At 35.4% G+C, this 17,327-nt stretch overlaps 1 pseudogene; it reads right to left on the bottom strand.

The window, feature by feature from the left end:
• Positions 1–1,865: 1,865 nt before the first annotated feature.
• LOC132031404 (WEB family protein At5g55860-like) lies at positions 1,866–8,565 on the bottom strand (annotated as a pseudogene).
• Between the last annotated feature and the right edge of the window lie 8,762 nt (positions 8,566–17,327).

The raw sequence follows: 17,327 nt of genomic DNA, 5'->3' as shown, positions 1-17,327 counted from the left end.
GAGTAAAGTTTAAGAGTTTTACTACTTCAAGAGTAAAGTTTCGAGTTCACCACTTCGGGAGTAAAGTTTATAGTTTTACCACTTCGGAAGTAAAGTTTAAAGGTTTATTACTTCGAGAGTAAATTTCAACGTCTTACTACTTCAGGAGTAAATTTAAAATATTTACTAATTCAGGAGTAAATTTCAGAATTCTACTACTTGGGAGTAAATTTCAGAATTCTACTACTTGGGAGTAGATTTCAGAGTTGTACTACTTCGGGAGTAGAATTCAAAGCCTTACTACTTCAGGAGTAAAATTCATAGTCTTACTACATCTGGAGTAGAAATCAGAGTCTTACTATTTCATGAGTAGAGCTCAAAGTTCTACTTCTTCAGGAGTAGACTTTTACTACTTCAGGCGCAGAGTTCTAATAAGTTCTACTACTTCGAGAGTAGGATTCAAAGTTTGCCACTCCAGGAGCAAATTTCTGAGTTTCGTACTTCAGGAGTAAAACATATAATATTCAGAATATTTCTTCTTAATTATTCTACCTCTTCATGAGATGAGTCATGATATTTTCACAATCAGCACGTTCATATTTGTAGCTTTACTACATATTATCACATTCACTTCAGGGAATGAATCTATTTGCAACATTTATCAAAAGTTTTCATTCTTCAGGAATAAAACATAATTATTGAACGTGCCTTAAGCATATCAAATAATGATAACTTAGAACCTCTTTTAAGACACTGTTACTTCAGGAACAAATTGAGGCATATATATGAGGTAGATAATTTTTCTCTAACATATTTTCAATTGTAACCACAACAAGCCTACAACAACATTACCACTTCCGGTGGCTAAATTTCTTTCTTCAATCTCTGCCAGAGTGTAACCTTGTATCTGCTCATATTTATAATCAAGTTATAAATCCACAAAAAAAAAAATAGACAAGGTTACCTGATGAACATGGTTAGATCTTAAAAAGGATGTTTGATTTTTGACATCCTCACGTAAAATTTAAAGAATCTAGCTGGAACATATCCAACGATGAGCATAGCTATAGTTTCCTGGAACCTTACTACGGGCAAGTATTATTAACCACCATTAGTTAAACATAATAAACTTATAACTCCATAATAGCAATTTGTTTATGGCAAAAAAAAATGCCAAAATTGAATCACAACCAAACTAGTAACGTCGGTCAGATTCTCTTCTGGCCACGTGGTCAGAATTTCAAAGTTCTCAGCAAACTTGCTTCCCCTACAATGTTAAAAATAATAAACGGAACAAATAATAAGGAGAACCGATTAAAGGCTAACAGGAATACCTGATGCAGCCTTTACCCTACTTTCTTTTTTTCATCTTGCGGTCCAAAAATTAATTTACAATTACTTACCAGTGAAAATGGTATCACCTTCCTATGACTATCTATATAGAAGTTTCGGACCATTTTGCTTCAATCTTTCTAAAGTATTTGCCCAAATACAGTAGAGTCTCATACTGATAACGTGTCATAAAATAAAGACAATAAAGTAAATATACCAAAACAAGTATATAGAGAAAGACTGATATATTATTCAACTTTTAACTGATCACCAAATGAGTAAATGAACTTCCTATTTATAATAGAAAAGTCTTGATGGCCAAGTTTAGTTACCTAGTAAATATACCAAAACAAGTATATTGAGAAAGACTGATATATTATTCAACTTTTAACTGATCACCAAATGAGTAAATGAACTTCCTATTTATAATAGGAAAGTCTTGATGGCCAAGTTTAGTTAACTTGGTAGCCAAGTAATTTACTTGGTGACCAAGAAACTTTTTCTCCAAGTTAATGGACAAACAAAATACATAATATTTACAACACAAAGTAATAGCTCTTCATTCTTTTTTCTCTCTTTTATTTTCCAAAGAAGTTGGGGAGATGGTCAGGCACATACTAGCTTAAGCATCTTGTTCTAAGTACTTCTGATAGGCTTCTTAAGAATTACATCCAGACTCACAGGGAGTGTAAACAGTGAAAAGGAAAAGAAATGTCGTTCCACAGGTTTCAGCTATACACATCATTCGCACAAAGAAATTTTCCAAGTCTTCACCAAACCAGCTTCTCTCCTGGAAGATAGGAAGGAGAAAATCCCTCCACATGGTTTTTCTTCTTATGAAATATGTTAGGAATCAGTACTTTCTTGGAAACTGATGTATTTGCTTTCTGCAACTTGCCCAATTCCATCTTCTTCGCTGGGTGGTTCTTCATTAGATGCGACTCCAGTGATGTTTCACGTACATTCTCCTTTTCACTTCTGTAGTTACGAGGAGATGATCCAGAGGTGGTCTGTGTTTCAGCCAAAATACGAGAAGCTGCTTCTGCTGCTTTCTTTTACTCACGTTCACGCCACCTTCTGAGCTCAAATTCTACTGCCTTCTTTGCAGCATCTGCCATCTCTGCCTTCTTCAACACTTCCAGAGTAGCAGTTTTCATATCATCTATCTCCTTATGAGTAGCCTCCAACCTCTTAAGGGCCTCATTTTCAGTCGCTTTCACGGCCTCTACCTGAGCTATTGCAGCTGCCACTTTCATTTCTGCTAACTTTTCAGATTCTTCAACTTTCCGGCTCAAAGAATTAAACTCATCTTTTGATATACTGATGCATGCACCACATTCTGAAGTTAGAGGCACGTGATGCAGTTGTTCTTTCAGACAAAATTTGATTTTGATCAAGAGCCCTACCCTCAGCTGATTTCGCTTCTTCAGCCTCTTCTAGTGCAACTTTTAGCTTCTTCTCTGCTTCTTCAAATGCGATTCTAGTAGCATCAGCTTCTTTTTTTAGTTCATCAGCTTGGTTCTTCATCTCTTCACCTTCAAGCCTAGCATTCTCGGTCTCCGATGTTAGCTGGTGGAAAGTAGAGATCATTTCTTCAGAAGCACCTCTGACTTTGGATTCTTCTGCAACTGCTACTTCAAGCTCAGATTTGGTTTTCCGGAGTTTGAAATGTAAACTATCAGCACGTAATTCTGTCTCTGCCTCCTTTTCCCTCAGATCAGAATGCACTTTCTTCACATTCTCTAGCTCAAGTTTAAGGGTCTGCACCAAGGTCTGCAGAATGCTCTCCTCTTCTACCACTTTATACAGTGATTCCTTCGCATCACCCAGTTCTGTAGTAACAGCTGTCACTAAAACAAGGTCAGAAGACCTTGTACAATCTCTTGTCTTTTTGCAAAGCTTCAACTTCAGACATTGTTTCGGTAAACCGTGCTTCCAGACTCTTGGTCGGATTGGGATCAAGGTCTTTCCTCAAAGCAAGTAACTTTTTTGCCGCCTCCTCAAGTCGATCCTTGTAGGACTGTTTCTGGACATCTTTTTCTACATAGATCTTTGCTTCCTCTTCCCGCTCCTGCACACATGCAAGTTTTAGCTGCCCGATTGACTCCTTGGCAGCCACAATTTCTTTAGACAGCTCACCAGCTCTTTCCATATTTGCTTTGGCAGTACCGCTCACCTTCTGCCGCCAGTTTGAGAGTACGCTCACCTTCTGCCGCCTGTTTGAGAGCAGACGCTTTTTCTTCTAAAGCTGTATCACCATCTAGATGGATCTTCCTCAGATCTTGTTTTGCAGTATCAAGATCGGCAACTGCTGCCATATACTTTTCTGGTGCAGTTTCTGCGTCCACCTTCAAAGAACCATCCATTCCCAGAACAGGTCTATCACTTGCCTCTTCATGTTGCTTCACCTTATTTTTTGCTGCTTCTGTTGCCTTTATAGTGGAATCCTTTGATTCACATACAAATTTAATCTTGTGCGTCAGGTCCTCGACAGTCTGTTTAGCCCCTTTGAGCTCTACAAGTGCTTGTGCTTTAGTATCTTCAGCATTTTTCAGTTGTTTCATCAACTTGTTCAACTCTTTCTGAGTAACGTGAAGCTGTGTTTCCTTCGTCAGTACCCTCTGAAAGTAAGACAGAAGAAGAGGAGTGAGTCTATTTGATTGTACTTTCTGCCACAACCATTAAAACTAAGTAGTTGTATTCATTCGCTTCCTTATTTCAGCCAAACTAGCGTATTGATTACAACTATGCCTGAGCATTTTATGCCAGATGAGCCATAAGTCTAATATATGTAGGTTGTTATTAGATGAAAAAAGAAATTCTTGAACTCAAAAGTTATAAAAGGAAAGGAAAAAAAAAACTGCAGAAGGCGAAAAAAAAGAATTCCCAAATCATTAAGCGCTTCCTAAAAATGTTAAAATTACTTAAAAAGTTGGCAATTCAAATACATATACTATATCCCACGAGGCCACTACCAAAATTTGATGCACGGATAGAGGTGCATGCATACAGAATTCTGACTTCATTGATGTAAATTCGGACAAGTTACAAGAAAGATTGACTATGCATGTCAAACGGAAGAAACATGTGGTCTAAAAACTCAACTCCAGCTTTGCAAGTATAATGAAGATAATAATTGGTCATAGTTTATTATGATTCACAAGAATTGCGGAAAATGACGCCTATAGTAAAACACCAAGCTTCCACAAAATCTGAAAAGCAATACTATTTTCACCTATAGTATCATGTACCTCAGCAGAATGCTGTTTTGGCTTCTTAATTGCAGGTTTTCGCCCCGAGAAAGCACCATCTCCAAATAAGTTGACAGCATCTTTGACAGAGTGGAATGGTGCACTTGTATCTATTTCTCCAACTTCTACTGTTGGAGATCCTGTCGTTTTCATATGGTCTTTTGCAACCATATTTCCTTAAATCTTTTTGCAAATTCACCTATGAACAAAAGCCAAAGAAAAGTTGAAGTGGAAAGGTTATTGAAAGGAACTGGAAAAGTAATTGAAAAGGCAGTCAAAATTTCTGAATTTCTATAAACACACCAAATTTTGAATGACAGTTTACAAATGGTCATCAGGTCTTACAATCATCAGGTTTACAAGTTCCAGCATATTCATAAACAAATCTAGTGCTCTATTTGAGACACAGATAGATATATAAAGCTCTTGTAAGCACCAAGGTTCACTGACAGAGATGGTGTAGAGAATCATATCAGCAGTTTTGGAGTAAAAGATATCAACTTGTAAGCCCAGAACTTGATGTAAACACAGCAGAAGAAATGTAAATTGCAGATGAACTGAAATCCTCTGCCTTTAAGGCACTACATCCCTCCTGTCAAGGAAGCATTATGACAAAAAGCTTCTAAACCTAGCAGATGCTTTGATGGAATCTCAACTCCTATTAGTACTCTCAAGGATAGATGTTTAGAGTGCTTATTTAGTTGGCATCTTACCCCTGTAAACAGTGTGGATACTTTTTTGGATTTTGTTAGTTCCCTGTCTTTAGCTTAGTACAATAGGCAGGATACCTTTTGGCTGTTTTACAGGTTTTTAGTCTAAGGTTGCTTCCTGTTTTGTTTGAAGCAGCTTCGTTTGCCCACCTGTAACCTTGCATCTTCTTGATGCTTTACTATTGACATTTGAATACTTATTAAAAAAAAATTTAAAAAAAAAAATTCTAAACCTAATAAAAGATCTACCCGGTGATTCTACGAAAAACTCTTACAATACCAACTAGATAGTGATTCTTAGTCCACAACAACAACCACATACCCAGTATAATCCCACCAGGTGGCGTCTGGTGAGTGTATGTAGACCTTACCCCTACCTTGTAAAGGTAGAGAGGCAAAATCTTCCTCCTAATTGCTATCTAAGATTCAGAAGAACTCCCATGAATCTCTTCTCCCGTTTACTACACTATAAGGAATAGCAAAAGTAATTAGTAAATCGGAAGTCTTCCATGGCCAACAAACACAAGTGGCAAGGTTCTATAGTGAGACCTTAGCAACCAAGAAAGATACTCCCTCCGTCCCATTTTATATGAAGGTGTTTGACTTGGCACGGAGTTTAAGAAGGAAATAAAGACTTTTGAAACCTGTAACCCAAAATGAGTCAGAGATATTTCTGTGGCTATAAATCATTTCATTAAGAGTAACATGGTAAATTTGAAGTTAAATTGTTACTAAATATAGAAAGGTGTCGTTCCTTTTGGGATTGATTAAAAAATAAAGTGTGTGATATAAATTGGGACGGAGGGAGTATTAACTATCAGCCACTGCCTTGATCATTTAGATGTTTATTACATTCAACCATCGACCTCATTCCCCAGCCAGAACAGGTGGTAATGCTCTTTTCCATAAACCATGACAGTCCAAGAAAAATATTATTATTAGCTAAAGACTAAATACTTATTCATAAGAGCCCCTATAACTATGATGTTACTTCAACAGGTATCTTATGTTTTAGTCTGTTCAATACTCCTCCTACTGCTTGCAACTAGTGAGGCCTATTTACTAGTTGAAAACTAAAGAAAGTTTATTACCTGGAAACCAGCATTCACTTTTCCTTTTATGGCTCATCCAAGGGAAATAAACTAGAGATTGAGAATCTTATATACAATATCAAGCCTTTTGTGCTGTTCCTTCTTCAGGAATACAAGACACTCCCCTGCTATTTCTGATTCAAGTGAATCATTTGTTATTTCAATATCATGCTAACATACTTCTATTCCTCAATAAACTTTATTCTAGACTTATCAATGGATGCAGGATAATGGAATCTGTTTTACTTTGTACTTTCCGGATAATTTTAAATTATGTTACATAGTACACACCGGAAATTTAGTCCTTTTTCCCAAGACACTGCAACTTTAGTCTATTACATGTACTTTTTCTTCCTCAAAATGATTTACAAGTTAATTTGTATTAGATTATGATAAGGCTAAAACAGACTAAATGAATCATATACTTAGGTGTAAGGTGAGTTCTATTTGGCATAAAAGCAGCAAAGGTTAACCAATATTAGTATCCTCCACTCCCCATTGGATAAAACTAATCAAATTAAATGCATAATGAACAAAGTCCAACTAAAAACAAAGTAAGAACACCCACCATGGGTGTGTTAGCCATGATTTCAGATAGCTGGAAAAAAAAAATACAAAGTTTAGATTTTCCAAATTAGTACTCAGTTTCTCCACAATATCTATCCATGAACTGCCAAATAATACATACGCTTTCATTATTGAAAGGAAACAAAGAGACAAAAGTGGTGCGAGTACCCCTGCAACTACAATTAAAAAATATTCTTTAAGCCGACTCAATAGATATTCAGCTCTCTAAGATAGCATACAGCATATTTATGCATGTCCAATAGTTTTGGAGTTTGGATTCGTTTTTGGTTTAGTTTGTAGAACATTAGTTTTGGCAATGTAACAGTAAAACATTTTGGAACATGATTAGTTGATTACTAGTTTAGATTATAATTAGATAAAGTTGTTCCCTTGACCATTTGGTCGAACTACATTATGTTCAGAAAGCAAATTATTGTGATTTTCGAAACATGAGTGAGTTGATTTCTCCTTTTGAAAACCAAACAGTTTGGTTTTTGAAAAATTAGTTTATTTATAGAACTCTTGGTTTTAAGTTTCCAATGCCTTTTAAAACCAGAACAAATAGATCCTAAACCAATTTCGAACTCTATTATTGGCAGATTTTCAAATGCAAGCCAAAAAAGTAATTTATGGCCCAATATTCAGCAGCCAATGTATGAAACAAAATCCATATATACGTGTATCTTCTCCTAGGAAGATGCACACTAGAATGTGGTCCGCAACTAAGTTTACCAATGTGTTACAAAAATAATAGAACTCGTACAAGAACAAAGCTCAAACAGAGGTGTCTTATCTCTAGGGGAAAAAATGAAAATTCTCAAATAGTTCTTTAACATACTTCCACACAAACTCAACATTAATAAACTCAGCATCTGATATTGAATGGGAAGATAAAAGAGCATTTAGGGTGTGTTTGGTATGGAGGTTGGTTCGGTTGGTTAAAATTTTTGGGAAGAAAAAAGAGCATCTCATGTTCGGTTGGTTAAAATTTTTGGATAACATTTTCTCTAGGAACATAAATTCCTTAAAAATGAGGAAAATTACTTTCTTAATATAAGTAGAAAAATAAGTTCCACAAGTGGCATCCGTATTGATTGTCTTCTCGCTCGAACGCTCCTATCTTCACCCCCACTCCACCCACCACCCACGCCTCACCTCCAACTCCTACACCCACCCCACTCCCACCTCCATAGTATTTGTCTAGATTATATACAAATGATCTTAGGCTAATATTGTTTTACTTATGTACGACATACAAAAAAAAAAAAAAAGTAAGAAACCACTTATTTTCCTTGGAAAACGCTTTCCATGGAAAACATTTTACTTCATAACAAACACCCCCTTACTGAGAATAAGCAAATTGAAATCAAAGCAAGAAAAGAGAAACGAAGGAGAAGGACTAACCGAATAAAAACTCCTCCCAAAAAACCTGGTGAGTTCTCAGAAATAGGGTAAAATTGTTGATCAACTAGACAAAATGCTCAAAGGTTTCAGAAAGTCACGATGACAATTCATCTAGTTAAACATCAAACAATTAGGATTGTCAACACTCTTTAAGTCTATCAATTTTTGTCCATGATGACAGACATTTTTTAAGGTGGGGAGAGAGAATGAGACAGGAAGTGAAGAGGGTGTTTGAAATTTCAAAAAGCTTTAAAGCTGTGTTGTGACTTGTGACAGACAAATTTTATATGTGAGGAACCTGACTGATTGGTCGCGCAAATACAGAAGTATAGATATTTTGGTAATGGATTGGATAGGTTGCTAGAACCTATGTCATCATCAACTGCTCCTTGTCGACGTTGTCTCTTAATTTATCTGATATAATTTGGTTAGGTTCGAAGTGTAATTAAAAAAAAAAAAAAGATTTTAAAAATTTATGGTCTGAAATGAATATAATATATATATATATATATATATATATATATATATATATATATGTGTGTGTGTGTGTGTGTGTGTGTGTGTGGCTCTAAATCATTTAGTTAAGGATAGCTGGAGAAGTTTTAAGTTAAATTATTTATAAATATAAAAGTAATTTTTTTTTTTCGGGACAGACTAAAAAAAAAAGTATCACATAAATTGAGACAGAGAAAAAAATACAAAAGTACTCCTCGTTCCAAAATTATATGACACTCTTTCCATTTTAGTCAGTCCAAAAAAGAATGACACATTTTTATATTTAGTAACAAATCAATTTTAAATTTACCTTTTTGTCTTTAATGAAATGATTTGTAGCTACATAAATTTTTATTATCTGTTTTAGACCATAAATTTTAAAAATCTTTATTTATTTCTTAAATTTCGTGTTAGATGTTACACCTTGGATTTTCGCACGTTAAAGTCGCATCATGAGTTAGTCGACATAAATTTAAAAAGAAATTTTGTTGAGGATAAAAGGGATTGATTTTATTTATAAAAAATGGTTACAAGAGTCTATAAATAATATTAGTAACTGGCGGAAGATTTGGAGGGTGAATGAATCAAAGAAGCATGAGTTTCGTAAAAAGTCGGCAAGTTGGGAATACGATAATTTATACTTTTGGGTGAGATTAGGAGTGCTCCACATGCTAAGCAAGTAATGATATGAAGTATTTGAATTGTATAATGGTCTCTTGTTAAGTTTGGAAGTCAAACGAGTTGTACTACGAAAGTCGACAATGGGCGTCGCAAGTTAAGTTTGTAAATTTCACTGAAATTTGAGTCAGATGTCTCGGAGCTTTTCTCTCAATCTACTTGGAGTTACGGGGTGATCCACATACCAAATCGAAGGTCTATGAGTCTAGTTTCCAGCGGATTTTACCGTTCATCAATACGACATCGGAGTAGAGAGATATTCGTATTTCCGTCCAGGGACGTAAACTACCGCGGGAACAGTGAGCAAGGTCGGTGGCTGCTCACTTTAGGTCATATAAAAGACCCCTTGCACGAATTGTTTCTTCATTTTTTCACCATCCACGACTTGGAAAACCCTCAAACTCTCTCCAATGAATCCTCCATCAATCTCAATCCAAACCAAGAGCAAATCTATCAACTTTAACATGAAGAACAATATGGCGATTATGGAATCGTGATTTCTTCACTATTTTGTTTCTCGGATGAAAATTTCATCTTGAAGTAATTTATAGTTTGAAGGGTTCTACATCACTTGAGGTATGTTTTAACCTTCTTTGCGTCTCCTTGAACTTTACAAACGTTTAGACCTAGAAATTTGGAGGAAATCCCGTATATGAACCGTATGAACTAGTATGGATGAAATTGATTGGTTAGAAATACATTTATGTGTCTTAATTGTATTTTCTTGGAGGCGTGAAGGTGTGGATGGATTGATAACGAAGAGTAGGAGTAAAGAAGAAGAAATATGGTAGTCTTGAATGAAGAAATTGAACTACAAATGACCCTACGAACTTACGCCCGCAAGTTGTTCGACGAAATGTCTCATTGAGTATTTTCATAAGCTATGAACTTGGAATTGATCCCATATTGGTCGTATGATGTAGGAAATCATTCATAAGACGTTCAAGGACTCAGGAAACATATATAACTCCATCGACGAGGTATGTAGGGCTTTCTATTCTCTTTGTGGCATGACTAGAATTCGGATGACCTTTCATTGAAAAGTTGTTCCATTAGCTTGGATCGATCGCTTTCCATGATAATTGAGCTGACATATACTTCATCTATGACTTGTACCAAATTATGTTCCACATCTCCTTTTGGCTATTGATTAAAAGACTTTCCGTTCAACTTGTGTCGATTACATTCCAAAATGGTTAAGCTTACCTCTTCTCTGAAATAGCTTGTATTAAAGTGTATTCTCGCATTCTTATCTTTCTTGTCCATCACTTAAAGATGACGGACCTTCCATTGATATATGTTTCCACTAAATATGAGATGAATACGATTCCTTGTGATTGACTAATCTTTATTTCATATATGATTGCATCAAACGCCTTTTATGCTTCCATATCTCTTTTGGCCACCGAATTGGAATGTTTCTGCTAAACTTGGATTGATCATATACCATCCGAATGAGTTGAACTCTAGTTCATGTGTAACTCATACCAAGTATCTTACATGTTCTCCATGTTGTTGTCTCTTGCATTGAAAGGTAAAGAATGTAGCGACAATAACGATAGTCGGAGGGTAACGACGATAAGTCACTCCGACTCTTCTTAGGATATCTCTTCTGAGGTTAGTCTTGCATTGCACTTATATATATATATATATATATATATATATATATATATATATATATATATGTATTTATTTTCATTACCGAGGTCGCGCTATAGTCGGCGGGTAGGCACTTATATGTGCGCTAGACATGTTTCTTTCTTTATTTTTAGCCGTGTTGTAGGCGGCGGGGTATACACGTAGCTGTGCACCTAGATGTATTTCTTTCTTTACCGAGCCATGTTGTAGGCGGCCGGGTAGGCACGTAGCTGTGCATTGCCACTGATCAGTTGGGCAGAGATGATATTATGATGATGAGCTCACCCCACAAAGGGATTTATTATTGTTATATGATATGATATATGCCTCCACAGTGAGGAATGATTTTACCGGCATGCATTTACATTTATGTCATGATTATGGTCGCCCTCAGTGGTCTCGTTCAGAGTTTCAGGTTGTCTCTACATCTTTTCCCAAGTTATCTGTATCTCTTATGCTTATGTTATGTTTATGCTACTTGCTTACATACTAACATTTTTGTCTTTCGTCTCGACGCATTTTGGCGCTATGATCATGCCCATGTACGGTAGACGGATTGTTGTGCCTTTCTCGGTAGGATACCAAAGTTCGGCGGGGATGTTCGCACTCCATTCTCCCAGTTGTTGGTCAGAGTCATTAAATAGGATGCATGCATATATATATATATATATAGAGAGAGAGAGAGAGAGTATGGCTATGGGTACGTCGGAGCCACTGTCCCGACCAGTTGATGCATATTAGTGCTCTTAGAGGCTTACAGACTATCATCAGTGTATGTGCACGTGTGTTTGGCACTATCGGCCTTCTGACTAGTTGTCTTTCTTGGTTGTGGCCTTGTTAGCCCTTGTTGTACATATATGTTTTGTTGGGCCTTTTCTGCTTGTAAGTTGTTATGATATACTTCTTACTATTGTTATTCAGCGGCCTCGTCGGCCTATGATTCATGTTATAGAGTTTAGATATCACAATTGGTTCGCTCGGCCCTTCGGGTGCTGCCGGCCACACCCCCAAGGTTAGGGTGTGACATTAAATTAAACACCTTCATTTTAAAATGGTACGGAAGGAGTATTGATATTTGGGTAATGGATAGGTTGCTAACACCTATGTCAATGACAAATAATTGAAACAAGTAATCGTTGCATTTAAAAGAATGAATTTTGAAAATGCAAAATTGAAGTAAAATTTGCTTTATATAATAATTGAAACAAGTAATCGTTGCATTTAAAAGAATGAATTTTGAAAATGCAAAATTGAAGTAAAATTTTGCATTATATAAGAAGCTAATGGTTTTCTCTCTTCTTTTCTTTTCTCTTTTTCTTTCCTTTTTTTTTCCCCCCTATCATCAGCGTTTAAAAGGAACATTTTCCGAGAACATAAAGCCAAACAATACTGTCCTAGCAAACATTTGAATAGTTCTCTTTAGAACTTTTTTTTTATAGAGTTAACTCGTAAAACAAAAAATGAAAATCTACAAATCCTTTTAAATTTGGCTCTAATTATTAGTTGTACATCTAAGCTATTTGTAGTCTTAATTATCCTTGAATTTGGCTATTTGATAATATTTTGCCCCATAGGCGTTGATGTAGCGAAGAGCGTGTGGGGATGAAAAAAAAATTAAAAAGCTATTTTTCAACCGTTAATTGTCATATAGTCATATAGTTTCTTTATCTGAATTGTGTATTTCTTCATACTTTTGCTTATTATATAATGCAATTTTTACTTCAATTTTGCATTTTCAAAATTCATTCTTTTAAATGCAACGATTACTTGTTTCAATTATTTGTTTCAACTGTGTATTTTTTAATTTCAATTTGTAAAAAAAAAAAAAAAAAAAGGAAAAAATTGGCTCGAACTCCATTATTTTAACCAAATAAATTTTTTTTATCCAAAATAATAAAATACCAACTGTGTATTTCTTCTTTAGATGCAATGACTATTTATTTTAACTCTGTATTTTTCTTCTCGGGCCAAATCAATTAAAAAAAAAAAACTAGTCTCATTATTAGTCAAATATAAAAATATTTAACCAAAATAATAGACTTGCAATTGTGTACTTCTTAGGTGCAATGACTATTTATTTCAACTGTTATTTTTTTTGGGGTCAAATTTATTAAAAAAAAATGAGTTAGTGCTCCTTGATTTTTAGTGAAGTGTAACATACATATGACGTAGAAGTGATATATGTGCTGTATGTTACGTGTATGTCACTGTATCAAGAGCTGGCAATTTCAGCACATATTAATAAAATCAGCCCATTTTACTTATATTTTAGGAATTTTTACTTGTTGTAGCGTCTTTTAAGACCTAATTATTAATAATAACTACCCTTTCATTTAATTATAATTAGTAGCTACAGTGATTTTGTAAATTACCATTCATAGCTACGTCAAAATACATAAAATTGGAGTGACTGAAGTGGTTATTAGGCGAGGCTCTCCCCCTGCCCGCCCAGGTTCGAACACGGCCAACAACATTTCTTTTCTTACATATTTTTCCTAGCTTTTTCTCATTGTATTTGAGTGTATTTTGCCATATATATTTGGCTCATATTTGTAGTATTTTGCCATATGTATTTGGCCTGAGTGTATTTCGTCATATCTATTTGGCCTGAGTGTCTTGTAGTTGAATGTATTTGTCTTCACATACATTTAGATACAAGACAAGAAGCACAAATACATATGAGATGAGTGTATTTGGCACGAGTCTTGTATCTGAATGTATATGAAGCCAAATACATTCAGATACAAGACAAGCAAGACATATGAGCCAAATACATATGACATACATTCAAATAAAGTTCAAATACATGTGACATCAAATGCATATGAGATATAATAGGAGCCAAATACATATGACAAAAATACACTCAAAATACAAGGAGAAGAAGAAAGGAAAAATATATAAGTAAAGTAATGTTGTTGGCTGGATTCAAACCTGGGCGGGCAAGGGGAGAGCCTCGCCCAAATACACGCGAAATACACAGCTTCTGCGTGTTTTTGAAGATCTTCAAATACACGCGAATTCACACGTATTTTGTTGTATATTAGCTACGAGCTGTAATTGTGAAATGGTGGCTACGGTTGGTAAGCTCCACCTTTAAGGTAGTTATTCCTATAAGTTTTAATGGGTTGGATCACTTATATTTAGTTGTAAATATGGGCTTCAACCTATCTTTAACCCATAAAAATATGCACAAATATGGGTATGCATATACTAACTCACTTTTGTAATACCAAAATTCGGAAGACGTGTTTTGTATGATGGAAAATGTTTTCCGAAAAATATTTTCCTATTTTCCCTTGTTTGGTCTTATTCACCTGCCCCACCCACTTCACACCCCCAACCCTACCCCGCCCCACCCACCTCACACCCCCACACCTACCCCCGCCCCTTACCTCCTGTTACGGTTCACTTTTACGCAAGCATAAAAGCTACTAGGAGGTTGTGGACTCTATTTGGTTTTTTTTTTAAGAGTCGCCACCTAATTTTTTTATGGAAATTAGGAAAATCGTATTTTAAAAAGTTCGTCAAACAAGAGATGAATTCTTCACTTAACTAAAGTTCGAGGTAAGGGTTCTGATGATCCCCTAGGAAAGGTTTTATCCACCCTAGTATTAAAGATCCGTAGAATATGGTTGACCTTCAAGTTTCAAAATAATGGCTTTAAATAATCATTTGCTTAAATAGTTTATTTTCTTGTAAAGACTTGTCATGGCACAACATAAAAACACTTGGCAAAAGCTTTTATTTTTTGAAGGAAAAGAGTTGGATTTTCCTTTGGAAAATCATATAAAAATTAAGGTTGAATATCCCATTTCTAGACCAAAACCCACTTAAGATTCTCTTAAGTAGAGTTCTACTATTCTTGGTCCTAATGGTATATCCCCCTTGTAATGTTTTCTCAAAAATGGTTTTGTTTTATCTTTAAGAATGCCATGCAAGCTTTAAGTTGTGAAAATTAAGAAGGAGCTTTATAATTTATCCACTTTATTTTTTGAAGGTCAATCATATATCTAATGAGCCAAAACCCTCATATAAGCTTTGGTTTCTAAAGAAATCTTCCTTGTTTGAGTTTATAAAGACAACACTTACTTGAAATATGTCACTTAAATCATTTAGGTTTTGAAAGTCCTTTGGAAAGAGCCCAATGTTTGAAAACCAACTTATCTTGAAGAAAGATCAAAGTTAAAACTTTATCCCTTTGAAAAAGTCTCACAATCATAAAATCATAGGAAGTAAAAAGGGTAAAAATCAAACCATTTTTAGACCTACCTAATTAAGGTTTATAAAAATAACCAAGTAATCCCTTTATTCCTTTTATTGGAATCCTAATCATTCTAAACGACGTTGTCATTGTTTTGCCTAGGTTTTCAACTAAGTTCTACTATAAGGGTTTCATTAACACATATGTTTTTAAAATATATAAAAACACAAGAATGAAATAAGCGATTGGGCCGATGGGTGTACTAAAGCCTATCTACCTAAATACGCAATTTTCACCCATTGTTGGGCCTTCATCATTTCTAATATTTGCTTCCCGTTCATGTTTGCTTCCACTTTCATTGCATTGTTGCGGTTTGACTCGATCCAATGAGATGTTGGGCCTCTAGCCCAACCAAGATTTATGCAAGGGTTATTCCCCGTATGTACGCTAAAGCGGAGGAGAAAAGGATACGGGGGTTAGTAAGTGTCTATAATGAGAAAAAACTTATATAACTAATCACACTTAAACAAAACAGCACATAACACTTAATTGATTTGTTTACACACGTGTATAAAATCTAGCGGAAAAGCCTATCGGTTGATAACAATCAATTAAAAGGACCCAAAAACGAGAAAAACATTCGGGTAAGAAAAAGCCCCGCAATAATCGAACTTAAAGAAAGCAGCCCAAAGAGAGAAAACAGAGATAATATCGTGCCTAATTAAACTGACGAGCTCCGCAATTGACATATAAAATACATAACAAAGACCCAAATGGTCCTTTAGCCCAAAAACAATTGTTAATTATATGATATACGACCGACATACACGAGATATATTGCCCAACTATGTCTAAGGCGGACCACAAAACAAGATATACACTATATATACGGGTTTATACATGGTATACATGAAAATATACATAAATATACAACTAGTTGTCACACACCCAAATCAATGAGTCATGATGAGTGCTGATTCTAGTGACCAAACACCCCTATACTCATATACTCAATAACATTAAATAACGAGGGGCCTTTACAACTCAAAACCGAACTTATACCGACTCATGGCAGGATGTCGTCATAAACTCGCATGTCTGTTCATATATACAAGATGGGAAGAACGATGCAAGTCGATTAGGCCGCTATATATCTTGTACAACAAAATGAGAGCCGTCAAGGCTACATAATATTTCAACCATGTACAACCGTTGTACGGACCTGCTAACGGAGAACAAGTCAGAATGGACGGGACGGAGACTCGTATACCCATATATGCATATACATTCCAAAACAACATACCAAAATAGACGCGGCCTCCGGATCAAGTGGAGCGTACCGACAACGACCGAGGGAAGTCCTCTTGCCGAGTCCTCTCTGTCTACACCGAACACGCGGGCATAAACGTGGGCCCCGAGCACAGGGGAGTCGGTACGGATAATGTACCGAGTATGTAAGGCATAGAAGTAACATAAACATAAAAATCATAGAGCGGAATCGATCTCAGAAATCGTGACTATCCAGTTGCATTTGTATGGTAGTATACGAAAACATTTGCATAAATGCAGCTATCTTGTTGTTATACCCTTCACAGCTTTAAGTCGAAATAGTTTACAACATCAAGGTAATTAGGAGGTTATTTAAAAGTTAAGGAGTCGCCACCTAATTATTTATGGTGAATTAGGACACCTAAAGTTTTATTAAGTAGTTATCTAAAGTTAACTGTTTAAGATGCAGAAACAAGATTACAGGTAAGGGTTGATTAGTCTAGGGAAGGTATTGAGCTTTCTTTTAAGACCATTAACAATGGATTATGGCGGACTTATGATTAGTTGACTAAGTGTGAATATAGTATTTTAAATATTTAAGAAAATATCTTGAAAGTATTGCTAAAGTTATAGATAGAAGTAGAATGTTGTTTAAAGTAAAACTTGTAAAAAAGTAGTGATTGCACTAAAAGAGTTTAGTTGTAAATAA

Source organism: Lycium ferocissimum, chromosome 9 (assembly GCF_029784015.1).
Source record: "Lycium ferocissimum isolate CSIRO_LF1 chromosome 9, AGI_CSIRO_Lferr_CH_V1, whole genome shotgun sequence".
NCBI lineage: Eukaryota > Viridiplantae > Streptophyta > Magnoliopsida > Solanales > Solanaceae > Lycium > Lycium ferocissimum.
The sequence above is the reverse complement of the archived record's forward strand: the minus strand, read 5'-3'. Positions and strand labels throughout refer to the sequence as shown.